Source organism: Myxocyprinus asiaticus, chromosome 5 (genome assembly GCF_019703515.2).
Source record: "Myxocyprinus asiaticus isolate MX2 ecotype Aquarium Trade chromosome 5, UBuf_Myxa_2, whole genome shotgun sequence".
Classification (NCBI taxonomy): Eukaryota; Metazoa; Chordata; class Actinopteri; order Cypriniformes; family Catostomidae; genus Myxocyprinus; species Myxocyprinus asiaticus.
Genome location: NC_059348.1, coordinates 47,780,786 through 47,804,300, shown reverse-complemented (window position 1 = coordinate 47,804,300; position 23,515 = coordinate 47,780,786). Strand labels below are relative to the sequence as shown.

Sequence of the window (23,515 nt, the reverse complement as noted above, 5' to 3'; positions counted from 1 at the left end):
TCGAGTAAGAGTAAGAAAGTATCCAATCAAAAGAATACTCAAGCAGTGAGTAACTAGTTACTTTCACATATTTGATAACTCAGGCAGTTGTTGTTGCCATCCTGTACCTGTCCCACAGGTGTGATATTCCGATGTACCGATCCTGTGCAGGTGTTGTTACGTGTGGTCTGCAACTGTGAGGATGATCAGCTGTCCTTCCTTTAGCGCTGTCTTAGGCGTCTCACAGTACAGACATTGCAATTTATTGCCCTGGCCACATCTGCCGTCCTCATGCGTCCATGCAGCATGCCTAAGGCACGCTCACGCAGATGAGCAGGGACCCTGGGCATCTTTCTTCTGGTGTTTTTCAGAGGCAGTAGAAAGGTCTCTTTGGTGTCCTAAGTATTTATAACTGTGACCTTAATTGCCTACCATCTGTAAGCTGTTCCATCCCACATGTGCATGTTCATTAATTGTTTATGGTTCATTGAGCAAGCATGGAAAACATTGTTTAAACCTTTACAATAAAGATCTGTAAAGTTATTTGGATTTTTTACAAAATTATCTTTAAAATACAGTGTCCAGAAAAAGGGACATTTCTTTTTTTGCTGAGTTTATATCTATGGCAAAAATCGTAAGTGTAGTATGGTGGTATGCCATCCGAACTCGGCCTCAGACAACTCAATCCAGATATACTGATCAAATCTGCTCATGCGTTTGAAGAACAGAGTTAGCTAGAAGTAGTTTATACCTCTTTTATGGAGGATTTGATGAAAAGCCTATGGAAAAAATAAATGGGAATAATACTTCCGGAACCCAGAGGCTGAATAAGTGGGTGGGTCACTATTGGCTCAAACATATATATATATATATATATATATATATATATATATATAAACATTAAAGTTTCTGAGCATGCAATTTGTACATATTTTTTTTTTAATTATTATTCAACAAATGATTAATGTTATCACACTGTGCTTGATGTATGTTTATTTTTTTTCAAGGAACCCAGGATGAAATGCAAAATGTTAATACACCAATACCTTTAGCGTATAATATATAAACTAATATAAATGTCTAGAAAATAAATCTCCTTTTTCATGTTTTCCCTCCTTCGAGAGAAAGGAACTATAATGCTATTAATAAACTACAAGGAAACAGATTGTTTAATGTCTATCCCAAAATATTGGCCTCATTTTTTGGCTTTTTTAAAATAGCAGGGAGCCTACAATGAATATGTAGGTTGAAAAAAGGGCAAAGGGAATAACCTCTATAATAAAATAATATTGGTTCCATAGATTCAGAAGGGCAAAGCTCTGGTGTAAGTAATCCCAGCTGTTTCCCATTATGGTAAAATAATCTTTTCGCTGGCGGGATCTCCGAGTTCTTTAAATGAAGCAGTTTCGCTTGATCAGAGCAAGCAGTTGATGTGTTTCATCGGTGAGTAAAGATAGCGGAGCTGTTTCTAGAACTACAAATCGAGTTCTGCTTGAGGAGAATAACTGTATAAATGTGTTGCAGGTCCTCTTCAGTGATTGTGGCGTTGAAAGTGTTTCGTAAATCTACGGTGGATGGTTTGCTCTCATCATGTGTATCAAGGAGATTTGTGTTTGGACATGGCTCATTTTAGCGTTTTTCTTCTTCTCTGTTAATGGCGAATCATCAGGACCGTAAGCCATCTGAAAAATTTTAATGGGGAGTCTGGCTTTATTGCAGTGAATTCGGGATTCGTTCGGACGGTTCGTTTACGTAAACTGAACGAATCGACACGAGTCACTTCGAGGCATTTTGTTCTTTAATGTGCATTTGGTCTCTTTATTCGGTTATATAAACTGCAACCGAAGTATTTTTCGGTGTTGCATAATGAAGCTCTCTTAAGGAACTGCCTTTTTATTCTGCAGTGTGAACTAAGCCATATATGTGTGTGTGTGTGTGTGTGTGTGTGTGTGTGTGTGTGTGTGTGTGTGTGTGTGTGTGTGTGTGTCTAGATGGCAGGGAGAGATGCAGAGAATGTGAACCACTAAAAATGCAAGAAGGTGATCTGTTTCTCATCCACGCATCACATCGCTTCTGAAGATACTGATTTAATCACTGGAGTATTATGGATTACTTCTGCTGACCTGTGTGTGTGGGGGTTTTTTTTTTTTTTTTAAGTTTTAAAATGTTGCCACCCACTCACTTGCACTGTATGGACCTACAGAGCTGAGAAATTCTTCTAAAAATCTTCACTGGAGTACAGCAGATGGAAAGTCATACACATCTGGGGTGGCATGAGGGTAATTAAATAATGAGTTGTACACTTTGGGTGAACCATCCCTTTAAGGGCTCTTGTTAGATCTGGATGAATTTGTCAAGAGAGGTTTGGAAACATTTCTAGTAATTATTACGGTGAAAATGTCCCACAAGGACATTATATAATGCTGAAATAAACCAAAGCAAGATCATGCTTTTAATGCCTTAAGCTATTTCATAGTTTTTAAAGTCCTGTGTGGATTCTTATTTCAGTGTAGGTACAGTTTTCAGTGTCAGGTATTTAGATCATTAGTTCTGTACAGCAGTACCGCCGCTCTTCCAAATGCAGAGGACGCAGCCTAGTGCATAGGGCACCAACCCTGGTCGTGGAACACTCGCTGTGTCTGAAACCACCCCCTGTCCACTATATAGTGCACTCTTTGGAGTGTCTGCCATTTTGTAGGATTGTCTGAATTTGAGTGAGCCACTCGTTCCTTTTTTGTTCACTCATTATTGCCCACAATGCACTAATTTTGATTGTACTTTTGATGTACACTCCACGACGGTTTATTGCCCACAAACCACCACGGGAAGACATGCGAGCTGGGAGTTTACTGCTTCCTTCACTCCTGCAATGTTTTCTTTAATGCTGACTGTATTAAATTTGACAAATCATTACTTGAGTAACATAAGAGGCAAAACGGATACATTTAAAATGTATTCTTTATTTGATCAAATGTTTTACTCCATATACTGTGTTAATACTAAACACGACAAACAATGTTTTCTTTAATAAGAATAACAAGTAAGGCCCAAGTATTTTAAAACAAGTGGTGCTATAGCCAAAAAGTTTGGGAACTACTGGATTAGATGTTTCTAGTGACTTAAATGTGTTGCCAAACTCTTGTAAATGTGTGGGTTTTATAGTTTCTAAATCTCATGTTTCATATTGTCTCCAAACAGACTTTTCATAGTAATGTTTCCTGTAGTGATTGAGTCAGGCTCTCAGGCCAGACTGTGTGTCGGTCTTTACAAACCAAATGAGACCCTCTCAATGAACCATCATCTGGTTAATGATGGCCTGAACACGTTGCTGTACGAGACTAAAGCTAAGAGAGGATTTCATCACTGCTTTTACTCCCAGGTCTGTCATCAATTGCCACTTCTCATGCTTTGCAAAGGTTGTAATTAAAGTGCCCATTTCCCCCCCCCCCCCCCCCCATAAGGCTCCACAGGTAGTGGGAGAATATGTGCAGAAAATAAAGACTGTAATAAAGGGGACGTCTTTTAATGTGACTGAGGAAAGTCCTTTTTAAAAGTTACAACAATTTGACGTTTATCCAAACGGATAAACCCATCTATAATCCAGGCCAAACCGGTGAGCTGTGAATGATTACAAGCTCAATTTTTGAAGCGTCAAGCCTAACATTGGCTAACTTGTTCTCGTTTTGCAGTGTTTTTCAGAGTTGTAACTATGGATGACAATTTTGTGCCTCTTGATCAATGGTTGGCTTATTCACTTCAATTTGAAACATCTGGGTGAGATTTACTGGCATGTTTTACCTAGTCACAATTATTTGCTAAATACTAATATCTAATGGTGGTGTTCCTTTTACAGTATAGTATGGTTGTGGCAGAGGTAAGACTCTCCTGTACATGGTTTATACAATATGCAAGTGCTTGAGTTGAATTTTTGGGTGCTTTTATCACTTCATGAACCTTCCTTTCACTCGATAGGACAATCAGAATAATGGGATTGGTCAGTGGACAGATGTTTCCTCCTCGAGATGGATCTTGCAGCTTTCTCATGAATTAAACCCAGAAGCTCCACTAGGCATGTACGCTCTGATGGCTTTTATTGGTGACTGGATGGTTAAATGGCCTTTTGAGGTGAAAAAGTATGGTAAGTCCTTGTACAAGGACTTACAGCATTTTAAAGACTGGGTTTCAGCAGGAGTTGAGTTTCAGAGTTGACTCTAACCCAGTTTTACCCAAGTTTGACATCACTTTGAAAGTGCCGCAGACACAGTGTTGGTGAAGTTGGACTGAAAACTGAGGTTTGTGGAAGGTGAGAAGTCCCCTTAAATCTGTCTTTAGATGAGAATTGTTTTGAATGCAAGCTTTTAAACTTGATTGCTTGTATCTTTTGCCAGGTACACATTTGGGCAACCTGTTCCTGGGAAAACATGGGTTCAAGTGTGTCGTAATCCTTTTGGCTATGCCACTGTTCCTGGGGTGGTGTCTCTGTGTTTTAATAAAACTGCTGAGGTGTGTCATGCTTTGCTTTATTTATATTTTTTTTTTTCTAAACACGCAATGATTGTCGTCTTGCTTCTCTTAGATGAATGCGACTGGTTGTGCCTCAGTTATGTTCCGTATATCTGACTTCTTGAGCTCCAGTTTTGAGAACTATCTGCAAGATTCTCCTAGTTAATGCAAGTGTAACCGAGGAAGGAACTGGTGAGTTTGAGTTGTGGTACTTCTTGAGGTTTTTGTTAATTTGTGGTAACCAGCAGATCATGAATCTGTTCCAACTCCCCAGATAGTCATGACAAAATCTGAAAGCATATCCCTGACTTATGAAATTGGAAGGGTCACGTTTACGGAGATTCCGGAGTTCTTTACACATGGATCTGTTCTAAAGGGAAAGGCAAGGGGAAAAATGTTGTACTAGTTTAATGTGCTGAATGAGAAACTTGTAACTTTTCTTTCTCTAACCTGCATGATGTAGGTCAGTGTTTCCAGTTTCAATGGGACACCAATTCCAGGCAAAGCTGTCTATATCTTGGGATGTTGGAGCTGGCCCCTAATACAGCTCCAGAGTCTTGAAACTGATGGCAATGGATTGGCATCATTTTCCATCGATACTACTAGTTTTTCCAAACAATGATGCTCTTCTGATGGTAGGATTGAGTTCCTGTTTGGTGAAGATGCTCTTGAAAGTTCTTGCACTGATTTCCTTTCTGCAGGTTAGTGTTATTCCTGATGTTTTTGGTGGCTACAAAAAGGTGTACTTCAATTCAGCTGAGAACTGTTCAGCTTTTTCAAAACTCTGCTCTCACTGAGTACTCTCTATAGTGCAGCTTGCACAACCACTGAAGTGTGGTCTTGCACTTCCAGTAACCATCAAATATTTTGTTGGGTAGACATTTGACCTTGTCTACAGCACAGACATAGTCTATATGGTGTGTACAAAATGTTACATGTGGTATTTGCCAATAAAATGAAATTGAGGAGCCAATAATCAGTGTGATCTTTGTCACAGGTCTTGTCCAAAGGAGTGATCGTTCAACATGGATGCCAAAAGGTTGACGTGACTGCTTCTAATGCAGTGTTGAGTGGCACTGTGTCTTTCCTGCTCTCTGTTGAACCTAATCTGGCTCCAGTAGTGCAGATTCTGGCATACTGTGTTCTACCAAGTGCAAGTGTAGTTGCTGATGGCACAGATTTTGTCACTGAAAACTGCTTAAGAGCCAGGGTATGGTGGGGGTATCTTTTTTTGCATTTTATGTTTTAAATCTTGTGAACCGTAATTTGGGCTAGCAGCAAAATCTGTCATGCACTGTTTGTTCCAGGTGTCTTTGCAGTTCTCTCCCGCTAATGCAGTTCCAGGTGAGAACACTATATAAATCTCTCCGCTCAACCTGGTTCAGTGTGTGGCCTCGGTGCTGTGGATCAGAGTGTGCTGATTTTGGAGCCAGGGAGATGTTTGAATGCTGAAGCGGTGTGTATGACTTGACTGTCTTCGTTGTGTCACTTGCTCTATGGCCACCTGCCTTTTTTATATCCCATTCATGGTACAGTGCACCTTGTTTGGGTGTGGTATAATTTGTAATAAAGTATATGCTATACTTGAGCAGTAAACTGTCTCCCCTTGTGTAGTTGACACTTCTGGCAAAAATGCTGACCACAACTGGTCTTGCTGAATGACCACTCCATACCCCCATCACAGATCTTCAATTTGCTGCCAGTGCGGGCACTCTCAGGTTATCCTTTTGATGTAGAGGTTGAACCAGGATGCCTGCCTGTTGGACCCCGGCTGCCTTTAAAACCTGTTCCTCCTGCACGCCGACACATTTTGCCTTGGCCAATACCCCAGGGCAATACCCAGGCTTATTACACCTTTAAGGTAATGAAGTTCTTGTGTGTTTGGCAGTATATTGAAAGCTTTCAACTTTTGAATTCCTCATTTGGTGCCAGTCATGTTGGCTTTCTGGTGTGTAATATGCATGAATTGTACAGTTCTCTTGTTTGACAGAATATGGGGCTGAAGATTGCAACAAATTTGGCTGCCCTGAAACCACAGTGCAATTTTTGGGATGGTACTAACTAGCCACTTTCAAATCAAAACCCATCCTTTCTGTTGCTGTTAACAGTGACTCTGAAATGTGGTCTTGGGAGTATGCCAGTATTGCATTTTTGGATGTCCATTTAACAACTCTGCTCATGAATCGAGCCTCCAAGACCTGAACTGGTCTGATGTGGGAGATGCCCAAAAAGTGCAGTCCTGGGGTTCTCGGGACCACAACCGAGAACCACTCTTGCTCCGCATCAGACGTGTCATTGTCAAATTTAACCTGCTTAAATGCTGTACAAGAGGTTTCAATGGCTTGTCTGTTCCTTTCTCGAAGTGATGGTCATGCATCGTCCTGAAGCCATGGCAGTGGCTGCTGGACTGGGTGCAGGCTCTGCCACATCACTTCTTGAAGTGACTGTTCGGACGTTCTTTCCAGAGATGTGGATCTGGCTTCTTGCTGATGTGGGGTTAGTCAAGAATACGGTGTATAAATTCAGTATCTGTCTACTGTGGATTCTGTTTTGCTGCAGTTTCACTTATTGGCCCTTTGTTCTACAAAGGGCTTCTGGAAAAGCACAGGTTAAGGTCCAGGTTCCTGACACAATCACCACTTGGGAGACAGAAGCCTTCTGTCTGTCACCCAAAGGTCTGGGTCTGGCTTCTCCAGCAAAGCTGACAGTTTTCCAGCTCTTCTTCCTTGAGCTGTCTCTGCCTTACTCTGTAATCCATGGTGAAAGCTTTGAGCTGAAGGCCACTGTCTTCAACTATCTGACCAAGTGCATCATGGTAAGATTGACAAGAACATGTCGCAACTAATTTGACTTTACATTTCAAATATGGTATTATTCCATGACAAGTCACCACAGCTCCAGCGGCTTCCTCTACACTCGTCAAGCCAACTCTCCTCCATATTCCTCCTGTCTCTGCGCCAATGGGTGGAAGACCTTTTTAAATGGACCCTTATTCCCCTTGTTCTTGGCTTGCTTTACAAGCTCTACTTGCTTAATATCCCATTTGTGTGAAGTAGCATTTTTCACTTGCAGGAGTTTTGAATGTGACTTTAGTGCACAGGCCATGCAGACTCTGTGTGGCAGTGAGAGCATGACTGTGCCACAGAGGATGCATTGACAGTCACTTGAAGTCTACTTGTACAGATCTACACCATTTAGGTTGGTGGGTTTTGTAGGCTGAAGGTGTTGAAAGAACATGCCTACAGTTGGTTGCTTTGTCCACAGGGTTTGTCTGCTTTTTCTCTTCTCAGCCACCATTTCCCCCCCCCCCATTTTTGATGACCATCCCATAGTGCTGAGCTTTCTCTTCTCTCTTTGATAGAAAGCAGTGTCTTTTGAGGTGATGCTGACTGTACCTGCAAATGTGATATAAGGGATCCACCAGATGTTCAGTTTCAGTTGTTGGTGAGTTGCAAAAAGAGAATGGGACTGCATGATGTCTGTGTGGAATAACTAGGGTTTTCACTGAATGCATCTTTTATAGGGGACATACTGGGCCGTGCATTAAAGAATCTAGATGGATTGGTGAAGATGCCATCTGGCTGTGGAGAACAGAATGCTGCTATATTTTGTCCCATCATTTACGTTCTTGACTACCTGGTGTACACTGCACAGCTTACATCAGAGAGAAAGCCCTTAACTTCCTAAGGATTGGTAAGTGAAGTGTGATGGACCATCATATTCAGACCATGTGGTTTTTTTGTAGTTCCAGTAAACATCTGAAGGAATATTCTGGGTTCTAGTCCAGGTCAATCAACTGCATTTATGGCTTTTTTTTTTTTTTTTTTTTTACTTGTCCCTATTTTCATTCAAAGGAATGACGGTTAGAGTGTGGCACTTTGGATGTCAATGTGGCCTATTTTTGGGGGGTTTAAAGGCAGAAAGGTAAAGCTTTGCATTATGGAATTGTTAACTAGTCTGCCCCCAAAAAAATTCAACTCTACAGCTCAAGTGTTGTGGCATATGAACTTCTAGTAATTTGTTAGATGTGTCATCATGGCAATGAAGTTGTAAAATGTGTAAAAGTGTATCCAAAGAAAAGGTCAGCAAGTCGCACCGTTTACGTCTTGACTATTCATTAAATTGTACCTGGAAGATTCCTTTTTTGGAATTTTGCTGATCTTGGAACAAATGCCCATGTTTAATAACTATCAAACAGGATACCAGAGAGAACTGAACTACAGACATTCAGATGGTTCTTACAGTGCGTTTGGTACTGGTCAAGGGAATACATGGTGAGTGCTATAGATGGAAGAAATCCTACAATGTCAGTCTGTAGATGGCACCAGTGAATAGGAAACTAATTCTCTCCTTCCAGGTTGACTTCATTTGTCCTCCCGGTGTTTTGGCAAAGCACAGACATACACATTTATTGATCCCAATGTTATCTTGAGTGCAAGGAACTGGTTAAGTAGGCAGGGTCCAGGTGGCAGTTTTGCGCAAGAGGAAATTCTTTACCACCATGAAATGAAGGTATGTAATGCACCTTTTAACTCTAGGTCTAAATGTTGTTTGGGGGGGGTTCAAATCCAGTTGTCAAGGAAGTGGAATTTTTGCTTTAATTACTTGCAGTGTGGTGTAGATGATAGTGACCATGACTGCCTACATTATGATAACTTTGCTTGAACTGCAAACTCCAGTCTCTGTAAGTAAATCTACAGGTATGAACTTAATAAATTGCATGCAAACAAGCAGGGTTTATTTGAATACGCTATTTAATAAACGGGATCCAGTAGTTGTCGGGGGGCTCGTCCTGCTTGAGGCCTGTCGTTGGGAATATAATGAACTTGCACCACTGCTCTGCTTGCCTATGCTTTCAGCCTCGCTGGAGAGACTAACATTTTGTCAGACACTTGGCAAAGTTGGATAATATTGCAATCACAACTGGTGAGAAACACCTGTAGCCTTTGCTGTAGACAGAGGACCTCAATGTTTCTTTAGTGTGCCAGTTTTTCTCTCTCTTATTCAGGAGGTCTTCACTGGTCTCCGACTGTATCTGGTGCACAGTCATCTCTTTCTTTGGAAGTGGAGATCAGCTCGTATGTGCTTCTAGCTGTTCTCACTGTAGATCAGCTCTCAGCAGCTGACCTCAGCTATGCTAACAGGATTGTCCGCTGGCTTGTGCAGCAGCAGAATCCCTCCTGGAGGTTTCTTCTCCACTCAGGTTTCTCAAACTACTAATCTTGAATGTGCTATTGCCAAGTATACCTTTTTTGAGACTTTGGTTCCAGGAACTGAGTTGCCTGAATTTTCTACATGCCATGTTCTAATGATTGTGTTGTGACTTTAGGATACAGTGGTGGCTCTTCAGGCTCTGTCTTTGTATGCCAGAGGTTTCCGCTCGAGTGGATCCAGCACCGTAACCATATCGTCAGTGGGAGAAACATACCAATTTGTTGTGAAGACCAACCAGCTGCTGTACCAGGAGAAGCCACTGAAGAACATTCCAGGCAAATACAGTATTGATGTGAAGGGCTCTGCTTGTGTGTCTTTGCAGGTCAGTACTGCATGTTGGCTTCTATCACTTTCCATTTCAAGGGGTTTGGTCTTCTCTAATTTTATTACCCTCAGATCGCCTTGGGGGTTAAAGAGCTCATTCCAAATCTGGAGCAATGCAATCTACTCCTGTGTCAGTGCACTAGATTTGTAGGCATGTTAATTTAATAGCCGAAATGAAGCATTTCAGTAACCATTCACTAATGTAAAAACATGCAATTTTGCAACATGCCATTGAGATTTGTTTAAAGGATAACAAGGATGACTGACCTTGTAATGGGGGGGAGAAATGCCCCACATGAGCTGTGTAAAGGGGAATTCACCCCATTTTCAGAAGTGAATAAGGCCCTTGGTTATGCAATGTTTACTTGGCCCTCTGTAGGGAAAAGGTTTGAGGCACCTCCTGATCCATATAAATTGAGCCCAGAAAATAATGGATTTTGTTCTTTCAGATACAGTGGGATGCAAGCAAATACCAATATGGCAATTGTGGACATTAAAATCCTATCAGGGTTCACAGCAGACACCTCAATGGTTGGTTTTGAGTGTTTGGATTGACTGTCAATTTTTCCTTGATGCATCAGTCAACTGATCGACTTGCGAAAAGAACTAATCTGGGAATTCTCCTCAACAGCTTGGAACTCCACCCAATTCATACGCACCACTGGTGGAGCGCATTGATTTGTGATGGGGATCATGTCATAGTGTATTTGAGAGGTAAGAGACTGGCGCTTTCAAAGGTTGTGAATACACATGGGTTTGCGTGCATATTCCTGTCTGTCTTGCAGGTTCCAAAAGATATTCCTCCCATTACAGCCTACAACTGACAAGAGGTTTTCAAGGTGTATGACTACTATGAACCAAGTAGGGCATTATCAATGTGCTTTGCTGTCAATGATTCCATGTGTACCTTGAGTTAATTTGCTGTTCTCTTTCTCTAAGGTGACCAGTCTGAGACTACATACTCCTCCCCCTGTGTGTGAGACTCATTTGCTTTTGAATTCAATAAAATGTGTACAACGTGTGTCCCATTAGCGTACATGACGACACTACAGTAGATTAAAGAGCAACATGCAAAGTCCATGGAGAGATTATTATTATTTTGGGTGAGGGGGTAAGAGAGAACTCCATTCTTGTGGGGGGGGGAAAAACGTTTACACAATGGTTTAAAATGTGGCTTTATCTGAAATGTGAGCTGTCTTGATGCACTTTTCACTGCATTTTAATAAATGCTACTCTTTGGTATCCCTTCATATCAAAAGGAACTGTAGGTGTCTGAGGAAGGTGACCATTAATATCTTTTTCAGACTTTTTCCAGAATGTATCGTATTTTCTGATTTTAGCTATTGACATGCATGAGCCAGGTTTACAGCTTGCAAACAGAGGTTGTGCTATAAATCTGGTGGCCTGTGGTGTAAGACTTCTATTTTTATTGGTCCTAGTCTAAATTTCCCTGGGCTGTACTACATTTGACGTTGTCTCAACATGCACACTCAAATGACAATGTGCAGTAATCTTGAGGTACACATCTGCTTTTCTGTCTAGCATCATGGTGATTTAACCATTTGTGCCAACCAAAAACCATGGATGAACAGTGAGGTCCACCTGTTAGTGAGAGCTTTCAAAACGGGGAAATGTAGGCATTAGGGAGGCTGAACTTTGAGACTCCCTTTCACTCCAATGACCCACAGTGACTGTGGCAGGGCATTCAAACACTTATGGATTACAAAACTGAAAATGTCAATGGATCCAACTGATGCTTTCCTTTCGGATGAGCTCGGTCAATTCTTTGCATGCATGATTCATGACCGTCAGTTCACCTATCACACAAATAGGTCCACAGATGACCCTCCACTGCCATTCACTACCCCCCCCCCCCCCCCCCCCAATCCCAGTAGTTTACTGCAACTGTGAAAGTTTGTGTTCTCACCTACTGCATCACAGTCTGGTATGACAGCTGCATGGTATCTGACCATAGTCCTGCAGCGTATCGTCAAAACTGCTCAGCAGATCACTGGAATCCAACTCACAGCCTTCAAAGACCTCGACAAACTGCAATGCCAGAACAGAGCACTGCACATCTTCAAGGACCCCACCCACTCAAGCATCAATCTCTACTCCCTTCTGTCTTCTTGGAAGGTAGTACCGACTCATTCAAGCTCGCACCACATGGCTAAAGAACAGTTTTAATATGCTGTGTACATTTTTCTTTGTCTTTTTTTTTTTTTTTTTTTTTTTTTAATTTGATTCAGAATTGTGGAAAGCAAAATAATGTAGCTGTACTTATACAAGGACAAACAATAAAGAACATAGTACTGTATATTTGCCATTGTCTCTAGTCAGCATTTTCTTTCAAAAATGAAATTCTGCAGTAAATGTGAGTGAAGAAACAAGTTATCAATTTAACAATTTGCAGAGTTGGGGAATATTCTTTTAAAAAGTGTACTTGTTGAGAGTGGCGGAGCACTCGGTGAATAGGAGAGGGTGCTTCTAATTTCTGAAATTGTGCATCCTTGTTATCCTTCCTTGCATCCTGGCTCCACCCTCTTACTAAAAATGGAAAGGTTGCAAGGATCACGTAATATATTCATGGGTCTAGACCAGAGGTCAGCAACCTGTGGCTCTTTGACTTCTCCCTAGTGGCTCTCCAGGCTTTCAGCCCAAATCATTAAAAATACAAAATATAGTCATTTCTCAGTCATTCAAGTTGAGCTTTATTATAAACCCAAGGTGTAGTTTTTGGTGCAGCATAGAAATGTGTGAACATCTAATACATTAAAACATTCATTATATAAAATGACCCCATCAAAACGCAACATTCAAACAATTTCCAAGTTTAAAAGCCTTACAGCAGTGGGGATAAAGGAATTCCTATACTGGTTACTTTTTAGTCTAGGCACACTATAACAAATACCAGAAGGAAGCACTACGAAGTCATGAAACACTGGGTGGTTAGGATTGCCAAGAATGGCACTGGCTTTCTGTAGAACAAACCATTAAAAAATATTTGATAATCCAGTCTGCTTAACACCTGTGATCTTACCACATTGACAATACCATTTTGTGCTTTCTGATGTTTAAAATGTAAATGACCATACCAACAGCAGAGGGAAAGCAAAGTACTGATTCGATGTAAGAATAATACATGCTCATAAGAGTCCTACTGATATTAAAAGAGAGCTTCCATAGACAGTGTAGCCACTGCTGGCTTTTGTTGCATAATACCTCAGCATGCGCATCAAAATGTAACTTGTCAATGACAGATCTGAGGTACTTGTAACTACTAGCCCATTTCACGTTTTATGTTGGTTGTGGGAAAATAGGGCTAGATCTAAAATCAATTACCATATCTTTAATCTTTTGTACATTTACTTGCTAAAAGGCATCGTCACACCATCTCAAAATCATTCACCACTAGACCATGACATGTCTCATCCCTCAATATATTCAATTCTTGTGCCAATTGTTTGTTGGATTGATAACCAACCAGTTTTACTGGGGCATTATTCTTACTCTTAGAGCCAGTTATAATATGCATACTCTCCCAGGCAGAGCCAAGTCTATTTCTTCTAAGATCCCCCTCCATTTTCTCCTTGTAACTAATTTTGGCCCTCCTAATTTCATACTTTATCTTTGCAAATCACGCTTCCTAAGTCACCTACATAAAATGCCCAATTTCTCTCAATCATAAGAGACTTTATAGATTTGGTTTTCCATGGCTTTGTATTAGCAAATGTTTGTATAGTTCATTGAGGGATAAGCATATCCTCACAAAAATGAATATAGCTACTTATGACATCTGTACGTTTATCAGTGTCAGAACATGGATGTACAAACTGGGAGGTTTTTGAAAAATTAAAACATCCTTGCATAGCTAAAGATAAGTCTGTGGACCATTTCCTGATGGATTGGTTTTCAGCCTTATACTTTTTTAGAACAGATTTATACACAGGAATGAAAAACACAGTATTATGGTAAGACAGTCCCAAAGGTGGATTACTAATGGACTTATATGCACCTCTGACGGATCCGTAACCAGGGTTGGGGAGTAATGAAATACATGTAACGGGATTACGTATTTAAAATACAAAATATAAGTAACTATTCCACTACAGTTACAATTTAAATCAGTGGTAATTAGAATAGTTACATTCAAAAAGTATTTTGATTACTGAAGAGATTACTTTGCATTTTATTGTCATTTGTTTCATTTAATATTTAGTCCTTTCAGATGGAAAACATTTCTACGTATAAATGCAATCCAAAGTGCATTTGAACAGCAGTGAAACACTTTCTTATGATGTTACATTCATACGAGCAGACATACAAAGTAAGTTTGGAGCAGAAGAGATAGAAATTAACCTTGCGTAAATTCTCAGCTTTACGCTAAGCTAAAATGCTATTTCTAGCCATTTTACATGCACATGTTACCAGGCACGATCATATTTTATCAAGAAAATTCACATTGGATCATCATTTCTTTTTTCTAGTAAGACCTTTGATATTGGGGCAAAAATCATATTCTTGATAATTTTTGTATTGTTTTCCTGTAAACAATATCTAAAAATCCAAGAAACACTGCATAATATACAGGTGCATCTCAATAAATTAGAATGTCATGGAAAAGTTCATTTATTTCAATAATTCAACTCAAATTGTGAAACTCGTGTATTAAATAAATTAAACTACTTCAGTCTGTGTGCATTGAAGTCTTTGGTTCTTTTAATTGTGATGATTTTGGCTCACATTTAACAAAAATCCACCAATTCACTATCTCAAATTAGAATACATCATAAGGCCAAAAATGTTTTTTTTTTTTTTTTTTTATTGTTGGCCTTCTGGAAAGTATGTTCATTTACTGTATATGTACTCAATACCTGGTAGGGGCTCCTTTTGCTCGAATTACTGCCTCAATTCGGCATGGCATGGAGGTGATCAGTTTGTGGCACTGCTGAGGTAGTATGGAAGCCCAGGTTTCTTTGACAGTGGCCTTCAGCTCATCTGCATTTTTTGGTCTCTTGTTTCTCATTTTCCTCTTGACAATACCCTACAGATTCTCTATGGGGTTCAGGTCTGGCGAGTTTGCTGGCCAGTCAAGCACACCAACACCATGGTCATTTAACCAACTTTTGGTGCTTTTGGCAGTGTGGGCAGGTGCCAAATCCTGCTGGAAAATGAAATCAGCATCTTTAAAAAGCTGGTCAGCAGAAGGGAGCATGGAGTGCTCCAAAATTTCTTGGTAAACGGGTGCAGTGACTTTGGTTTTCAAAAAAAAAAAAAAAAAAAAAAAAAAAAAATGGACCAACACCAGCAGATGACATTGCATCCCAAATCACAGACTGTGGAAACTTAACACTGGACTTCAAGCAACTTGGGCTATGAGCTTCTCCACCCTTCCTCCAGACTCTAGGACCTTGGTTTCCAAATGAAATACAAAACTTGCTCTCATCTGAAAAGAGGACTTTGGACCACTGGGCAACAGTCCAGTTCTTCTCCTTAGCCCAGGTAAGAAGCCTCTGACGTTGTCTGTGGTTCAGGAGTGGCTTAACAAGAGGAATACAACAACTGTAGCCAAATTCCTTGACATGTCTGTGTGTGGTGGCTCTTGATGCCTTGACCCCAGCCTCAGTCCATTCCTTGTGAAGTTCACCCAAATTCTTGAATCGATTTTGCTTGACAATCCTCATAAGGCTGTGGTTCTCTCGGTTGGTTGTGCATCTTTTTCTTCCACACTTTTTCCTTCCACTCAACTTTCTGTTAACATGCTTGGATACAGCACTCTGTGAACAGCCAGCTTCTTTGGCAATGAATGTTTGTGGCTTACCCTCCTTGTGAAAGGTGTTAATGATTGTCTTCTGGACAACTGTCAGATCAACAGTCTTCCCCATGATTGTGTAGCCTAGTGAACCAAACTGAGAGACCATTTTGAAGGCTCAGGAAAACTTTGCAGGTGTTTTGAGTTGATTAGCTGATTGGCATGTCACCATATTCTAATTTTTTGAGATAGTGAATTGGTGGGTTTTTGTTAAATGTGAGCCAAAATCATCACAATTAAAAGAACCAAAGACTTAAACTACTTCAGTCTATGTGCACTGAATTTATTTAATACACGAGTTTCACAATTTTAGTTGAACTGCTGAAATAAATGAACTTTTCCACGACATTCTAATTTATTGAGATGCACCTGTATTTAGTGTTTTCAGAGAATGTATTTTTAACATGTGTATTTTGTCTTACTGTACTGGCAGAGTTTTTATAGTCAAAACAAGTGAAAAAATCTACCAGTGCTGAAGAAGTAATCCAAAGTATTTAGAATATGTTACTGACCTTGAGTAATCTAACGGAATATGTTACAAATTACATTTTACAGCATGTACTCTGTAATCTGTAGTGGAATACTTTTCAAAAGTAACCCTCCCAACCCTGTCCGTAACATAAGTCCAGAGTCTTGCTGTGCTGTGTTGTACAAGTAACATGCTGTTGAAAATTTTGCAAAGATTGTTTCAAAGAACAATGGTTAAAATCCCCCATAATAAATATATAAACAATACATGCAACAGTCTCCTTCACCTTTGCCTCATTTGCTTTTGAGTGCATATACACCACCGTGACAAACATTTGAGGGAATTCATGAGGCAAGTAGTATAGCCGTAATGATACGGAAAGCAGTTCAATGTCTGGGGTGCACAAACTTTCCCTTACAATTACTGCATTGCACCACGTTTTATTAATATAGAGACAGACGCCACAACCTTGGCATTTACCTGTAATCACTGAATCTCGATTGGTTCGCAGGGGAGCCCCAAAGCCGTTAATGGTTAAAGCAGAGTCACAATCCCAATCTTTCAGCCATGTCTCTGTGAAAGCCAAAATGCAGGCGTCTCTGTATACGTGGTGGAAGTGTAGAGTGATTTGCAGTTCAATCGTGTATATACAATCGTGTATATTCAACCAAATAATTGTTTTTATAATTAACACTTTTTTTATTGATTCCCAACATACAAATACAAAATAAAGCACAACATAAATGAACAGAATCAACAATTATCCCCTTTTAACCCCCATTAATTCTCCATCCCACTTCCAATTCCCAACCCTCAACAAACAACATTGTGGTCAAGCCTTAACTTACTGAAATGTAACTGAGGTTGTTTACCATTCCAAATAAAAGACTTAGATATTCTATCAAATTGTTTAAAATAATAAAGAGGGAGAGACTGCAGTAGATAATTTAATTTAGGTATACAACTCATTTTTATAACATTGACCTTCCCAGCCATAGACAAATGTACAGAAGCCCACCTATCAACATCGCACAAGAACCTTTTCATTAATGGGTCAAAATTAACTCTTAACTAAATCTCTCAGATTTGCTGGAAATAAAATGCCTAAATACCTAATACCTTGCTTGGGCCAATGAAAGATCCAGGTAGGAAAGCTGTGGTGGGGCAATATGCTGTCAGAGCAAGAGCTACCGATTTAGACCAATTCACCTTGTATCCTGAAAATTTGGAGAAAGAATTAATGATTCTATGAAGGTTAGGCATAGATCTTCTAGGGTCGGAGACAAATAATAATGTCATTTGCATAGAGTAAAAGTTTGTGCAACACACCTCCTGTTACAATTCCCGGAAAATCATCCTCTTTTCTTATTGTGGCAGCTAATGGTTCCAGGGCAAGACAAAATAATTTGAAAAGAATCCATTAGTTTACACTGCCACTGATGGTTGTTTCCACCCAATAAAAGTGTTCCCAAACCTGTACATTTCCAAAATCTTAAAAAGAAAGTCCCATTCCACCATATCAAACGCCTTCTCGGCATCAAGTGAGATGGCAGCGATCCGGGTCTGATCATTCTGTACTGACCATATAATATTTATAAAACGTCTAATATTATCAGAAGAACTACGACCACGAATAAACCCCACTTGATCTATATGTATAAGAGGTGTAATTACTCTGGTTAATCGATTAGCCAGAATTTTAGACAATATTTTTACATCTAACTGGATCAGGGAAATTGGACGATAACTTTTACATTAATTTGGGTCTTTATCTTTTTTAAGAATGAGACTGATTAGGCCTTGCTTCATGGTTGGTGGTAGTTCACTGTGGCATGGGGGCATGGTCATGTGTCTGTCTGTGGGAGCAGGAAAGTGGTAAGGCTTCTCACCTGGGCTGTAATTACTCTAACACCTGTCTCTCATTATAGAGATGGCGGAGGGAGACCTGATAAGGCACGCCAGAGTGTCAAAGTGGGAGAGAGTGGCAAGGAACTGATGTTTGAAGGATTGGAGGACTCCCGACAAGTGGGCGGCCTGCTTATGGCCCCTACTCTCCGGGGAGGCGCAGCTTGCAGCACAACAACTTCCCACCGCCAGCCTCCTTAGTTACCAACACCTAAAGAAGGCCATCCAGCGAGACCACCCCCATGAGTGTGGAAGGAAAGCCTGGGCCGGTCTGTTGGAGCTGTGGGGAAGCCGGGCACTGCCAGGATCGATGTCCGGTGATGGAGGTGAGGACACTGATCCGGAACCCCAGTGCTCCACAGGCTGCCCCCAATCGGGCAGGGGCGTATCGGATACCGGTAAGAGTAAAAGGGGATACACATCAAGCTTTGGTGGATTTGGGTTGTTCCCAAACCTCTATCCACCTATCGCTTGGTGCAAGGCGGTGCATTGGGTAAGAATAAACTGGTGAGGATGAGGTGTGTGCATGGTGACATACACAAGTATCCGGTGGTTACCATTGAGATACGATTCAGGGGAAAAAGGCATAGAGTAGAGGCCGTGGTTAATTCCCGCCTCACCCATCCACTAATTCTGGGAACCAATTGGCCTGGTTTTAAAAATGTATTGAGGGTAATGTGTGTGGATGGTTCCTGCAAAGTGGTGTCGCGGTGTGTGACGTGCGATGCTATGGCTGGAGAGGCGGTGCCAGGGCCGTCGAGAGCAGCCCCATGTCATGATGATGCAGACGAGGGAATCCCCATATTCCGGGGCTTCCCTGAGGGAGATTTCCCTCTGGAGCAGTCACGTGGTGAGTCCCTCAAAAGTGAAAGTAACTGATGGTCAGCAGCTCCAGCCTAATGTTGCCCTCACATACCCATACTTTTTTATTATTATAATTTTTTTTCTCACCAATTTTGGAATGCCCAATTCTCACTACTTACTTGGTCCCCATGGTGGCACGGTTACTCACCTCAATCCGGGTGGCGGAGGATAAGTCTCAGTTGCCTCCACTTCTGAGACAGTCAATCTGTGCATCTTATCAGTGGCTCGATGTGCATGACACCGTGGAGAATCACAACATGTGGAGGCTCATGCTTCTCTCTGCGATCCATGCACAACTTACCACGTGCCCCACTGAGAGCGAGAACCACTTAATCGCATCCACAAGAAGGTTACCCCATGTGACTCTACCCTCCCTAGCAACCAGGCCAATTTGGTTGCTTAGGAGACCTGGCTAGAGTCACTCAGCACACATACTTTTCTATTATTAAAGAGCGGTTGTATCGAGTGATGCAGGACACTCAGACCAAAGAAAATACAACTCAGCTATTAGTACCAAAGAGCCATTGGGAAATACTCTTCCAGGCAGCTCACTATAACCCAATGGCTGGTCACTTAGGTCACGAAAAGACTTTGAACTCTATTATGGCCCGTTTTTTTTTTTTTTTTTTTTTTTTTTGGTCGGGCATTCACAGCAACGTACGCAAAGGTTGTGCGGCGTGCCGTGAATATCAGTTGGTGAATCCACCGGCCACCCCAAAACTGTTGATCGAGGTCCCCTTCAAGAGAATTGGTATGGACCTCGTTGGGCCATCCGGAAGCAGTGCCTCAACATCTCAGCACGTAGTGTTGCGGAGGCACTCTTCAAAATGATCTCCCAAGTGGGGATTCCAAAGGAAATCCTCACTGATCAAGGCACAACATTCATGTCACGGACACTTTGCGAACTGTACGAATTATTATGCATTAAATCGATTCGCACCAGCATTTATCACCTACAAACCGAGGGTTGGTCGAACGATTTGATAAGACCTTGAAAAACATGATTCGTTAGTTAGTACACAAAGACGCTAAAAATTGGGATAGGTGGCTCGAACCACTGCTGTTTGCAGTACCAGATGTCCCGCAACCCTCCACAGGGTTTTCCCCATTTGAGGTACTGTATGGGCATCGGCCGTGCGGCATGCTTGACGTCATACAGGAAGCTTGGGAAGAAGGACCTTCAAATAGCAAAAAACAAATTCAATATGTTCTTGACCTTAGAGCAAAACTCCACACTTTGGGGCAGGTAACACAGGAGAATTTGCTCCAAGCGCAAGAACGTCAACGCCGACTGCACGACAGGGGCACTCGACTACACGAATTTGCACAGGAGGGGCACATCAAATCTACCACCTCAACCTCCTCAAATTATGGAGGGAGGCAGTGCCTGTAGCCTTGGCGATGGTAGTTCCTGAGAGGGCTGAGCTTGGGCCACAATTGGGCAGGTGAAAGTTAGGTATCTAGGGTTCCACTTGGGTCATGGGCAGGTGCATCCACAGGTTAATAAACCGCAGTGATTGCAGCTTGCCCGACGCCCAAGACCAAAAAGGAGGTAAGGCAGTTTTTGGGGCTTGCTGGCTACTACCGGAGGTTTGTGCCTAGTTATTCTGATGTCACCAGCCCACTGACTGACCTTACAAAAAAGGGGGCTCCTGATCTGGTCCAGTGGACAGAGTCGTGCCGACAGTCTTTCCTTTTTTTGTAATTAAAATTTTTTATTGATTCAAAATTACACAAAAGAGAAAAACACAACACATACATATCGAATCAACATTTAATATTTAACCCCTACTAATATCCCTCCCCAATCACCGATCCCACCCTAACCCCCAACGAACACCCCTGTGGTCACATATAATTATACACACACAAACAAAAACAAAAAAACAAACCAAAAAATTAAATATATAATAAACTTACATAATTAAACTATACTTCTCTCTCCCCATCACCTCCCTGAGAGTCCCCCAAAAATGCTAAATAATTATCCCATTTCCTGACAAACAAGTCCCCAAACCCCAGCCTTCTATTTGCCTCCTCCTCAAAAGCTGCCACCCTCCCCATCTCCACACACCACTCCGGAAATGATGGCACTCCATCCAACTTTCAACCCCTTAAAATAATTTGTCTGTCAATCATGATACTGGTCAGAACCCAATTTTTTATATGTTTATCCCCCAAATTTATGACCTCCCCATTGCCCAAAGTACAAAGTCTGGGGCAAAGTCAAATGTGAGTGCCCAAAAAGTCACACAAACAACTCTGAACCTTCAACCAAAATCCTTGGATCTTAACACACCCCCAAAAGACATGGGTTGTGTCTCCAACTTCTGACTGGCATCACCAGTAGGTGGGTATGTATTTAAGACCAGGCCTATACAATCTAGAGGGGGTCCAAGAGAATCTGTGTAAAATACTGAATTGCATAAGGTGCACCCTTGTATCTCTAGATGCAGACTTGACCTTTTTTAGAATCCTAGCCCACACTCCCTCCTCCATTACCAAATTTACATTTTCCTCCCATAATCTCTTGAGAGAAGTTGAAGCTCCATCCCCCAGACTCTGAATTAGCAGGGAGTAATACACTGATGCCTCATGACCTTTTCCAAAAGCAGTAATCACCTCTCCCAGAGTACCTGCGCTTAATGGGGGTGTGTGCTACTCCCAAAAACAATACAGAGCAGGTGGCACAGCTGTAAATACCTATAAAACTGATATTGTAGAGTGTAAATCTACATGATCTTGTGGTCTTTGAGATGTGGTCTTAACTCCTCCGTTAGTTTAATAGAAAGGCTTTGCAATGGCAAAATGGGGGCAAGAAATTCCTGTTCAATACAAAACCAGGGAGGGGCTCTTTCAGGTGGAAGCGACCAATGAGCCAAATGTCTGAGACCAAATGCATAATACTAAAACAAAATCTTGGGTAGGCCTAGCCCACCTTTGTCAATCGGCCTATGTAACTTATTAAAATGCAATCTAAGATGCTCACCATTCCAAATGAAGGACTTTGCTATGCTATCAAATTGCTTAAAATGGAGGGACATCTACAGGGAGAGATTGTAGCAGGTAGTTGAATTTTGGAATACAATTCATTTTAATAACATTAACCTTTCCAATCATAGATAAATGTAATGAAGCCCACCTGCCCACATTGCTTGAAAACCTTTTTAATAAGGGGTCAAAATTAAGTAATTCAGACAAATTTGCTGGGAATAAAATGCCCAAATACTTAATGCCCTGTTTGGGCCACTGGAGGGTGCCCGGCTGGAAAGCCGTTACTGGGCAGTACGCTGTCAGAGCCAAAGCTTCGGATTTCGACCAATTGACTCTGTATCCCGAGAACTTAGAAAAGGAATTAATAATTCTATGGAGGCATAGATCTAATGGGGTCAGAGACGATTAATAAAATATAATCTGCGTAAAGCAAAAGCTTGTATGTTATCCTGCCACCACCCCTTGAAAATCATCTTCCCTTCTTATCGTGGCTGCTAATGGTCCAGGGCAAGACAGAACAATAATGGGGAAAGAGGGCAACCCTGCCGGGTGCCCCTATCCAGAGTAAAATAATCTGAAATTAATCAATTTCTTTGTACCGCCGTTACCGGGTGTCTATAAAGTAACTCAATCCGTCCAATAAAAGTATTCCCGAACCCGTATATTTCCAAAATCTGAAAAAGATAATCCCATTCTACCATATCAAATGCCTTTTCAGCGTCAAGTGTGATGGCCACGACCGGAGTCTGATCATTCGCTACTGACCACATAGTATTGATGAAATGCCTAATGTTATCAGAGGAGCTGCGGCCCCGAATAAACCCCACCTGATCTATATGTTTAAGGGATGTCATAACCAGCTGGATCAGGGAAATTGAATGGTAATCCTTACACTCGCTTGTATCTATGTCCTTTTTAAGAATCAGACTGATCTGGGCTTGTGTCATGGTTGGTGGAAGCTTTCCATTCTTTAATGATTCTGTATAAATTTCTAACAAAAGTGGAGCCAATTCTGTAGCATAAGATCAAAAAAATTCAGCGGAAAAACCATCTGGCCCTGGAGCCTTGCCTGTAGGCAAGGCCTTAATTACCTCGCCAAGTTCTTCCAAGGTTATGTCAGAATTAAGATAATTTTTTTGCTCATTCATCAATTTAGGGAGATCTAATGGTTCCACAAAGTTTCTAATGTCTTCATCAGTAGACGAAGATGTGGAATTATAGAGATCAAGATAGAATTCTTTAAAAGCAATATTAATAACAATGGCTGAGGTAAATATTTCACCACCAGCAGCTTTCACTGAGGGAATGGTAGAAAAAGACTCGCTCTGCTTTATATATCTAGCCAAAAGCTTCCTTGTTTGTCCCCTGACTCAAAATATGACTGTCTTGCCCTGAAAAGCCAAAATTTCACCTTCCGTGACAAAATAGTATTATATCTGTATTTCAATCGG

General features: G+C 41.2%; 1 pseudogene; it reads left to right on the top strand.

Annotated features, from left to right (window-relative positions):
- Nucleotides 1-23,515, top strand: part of LOC127441218 (alpha-2-macroglobulin-like protein 1) — a 104,008-nt pseudogene that overhangs the window by 1,404 nt on the left and 79,089 nt on the right.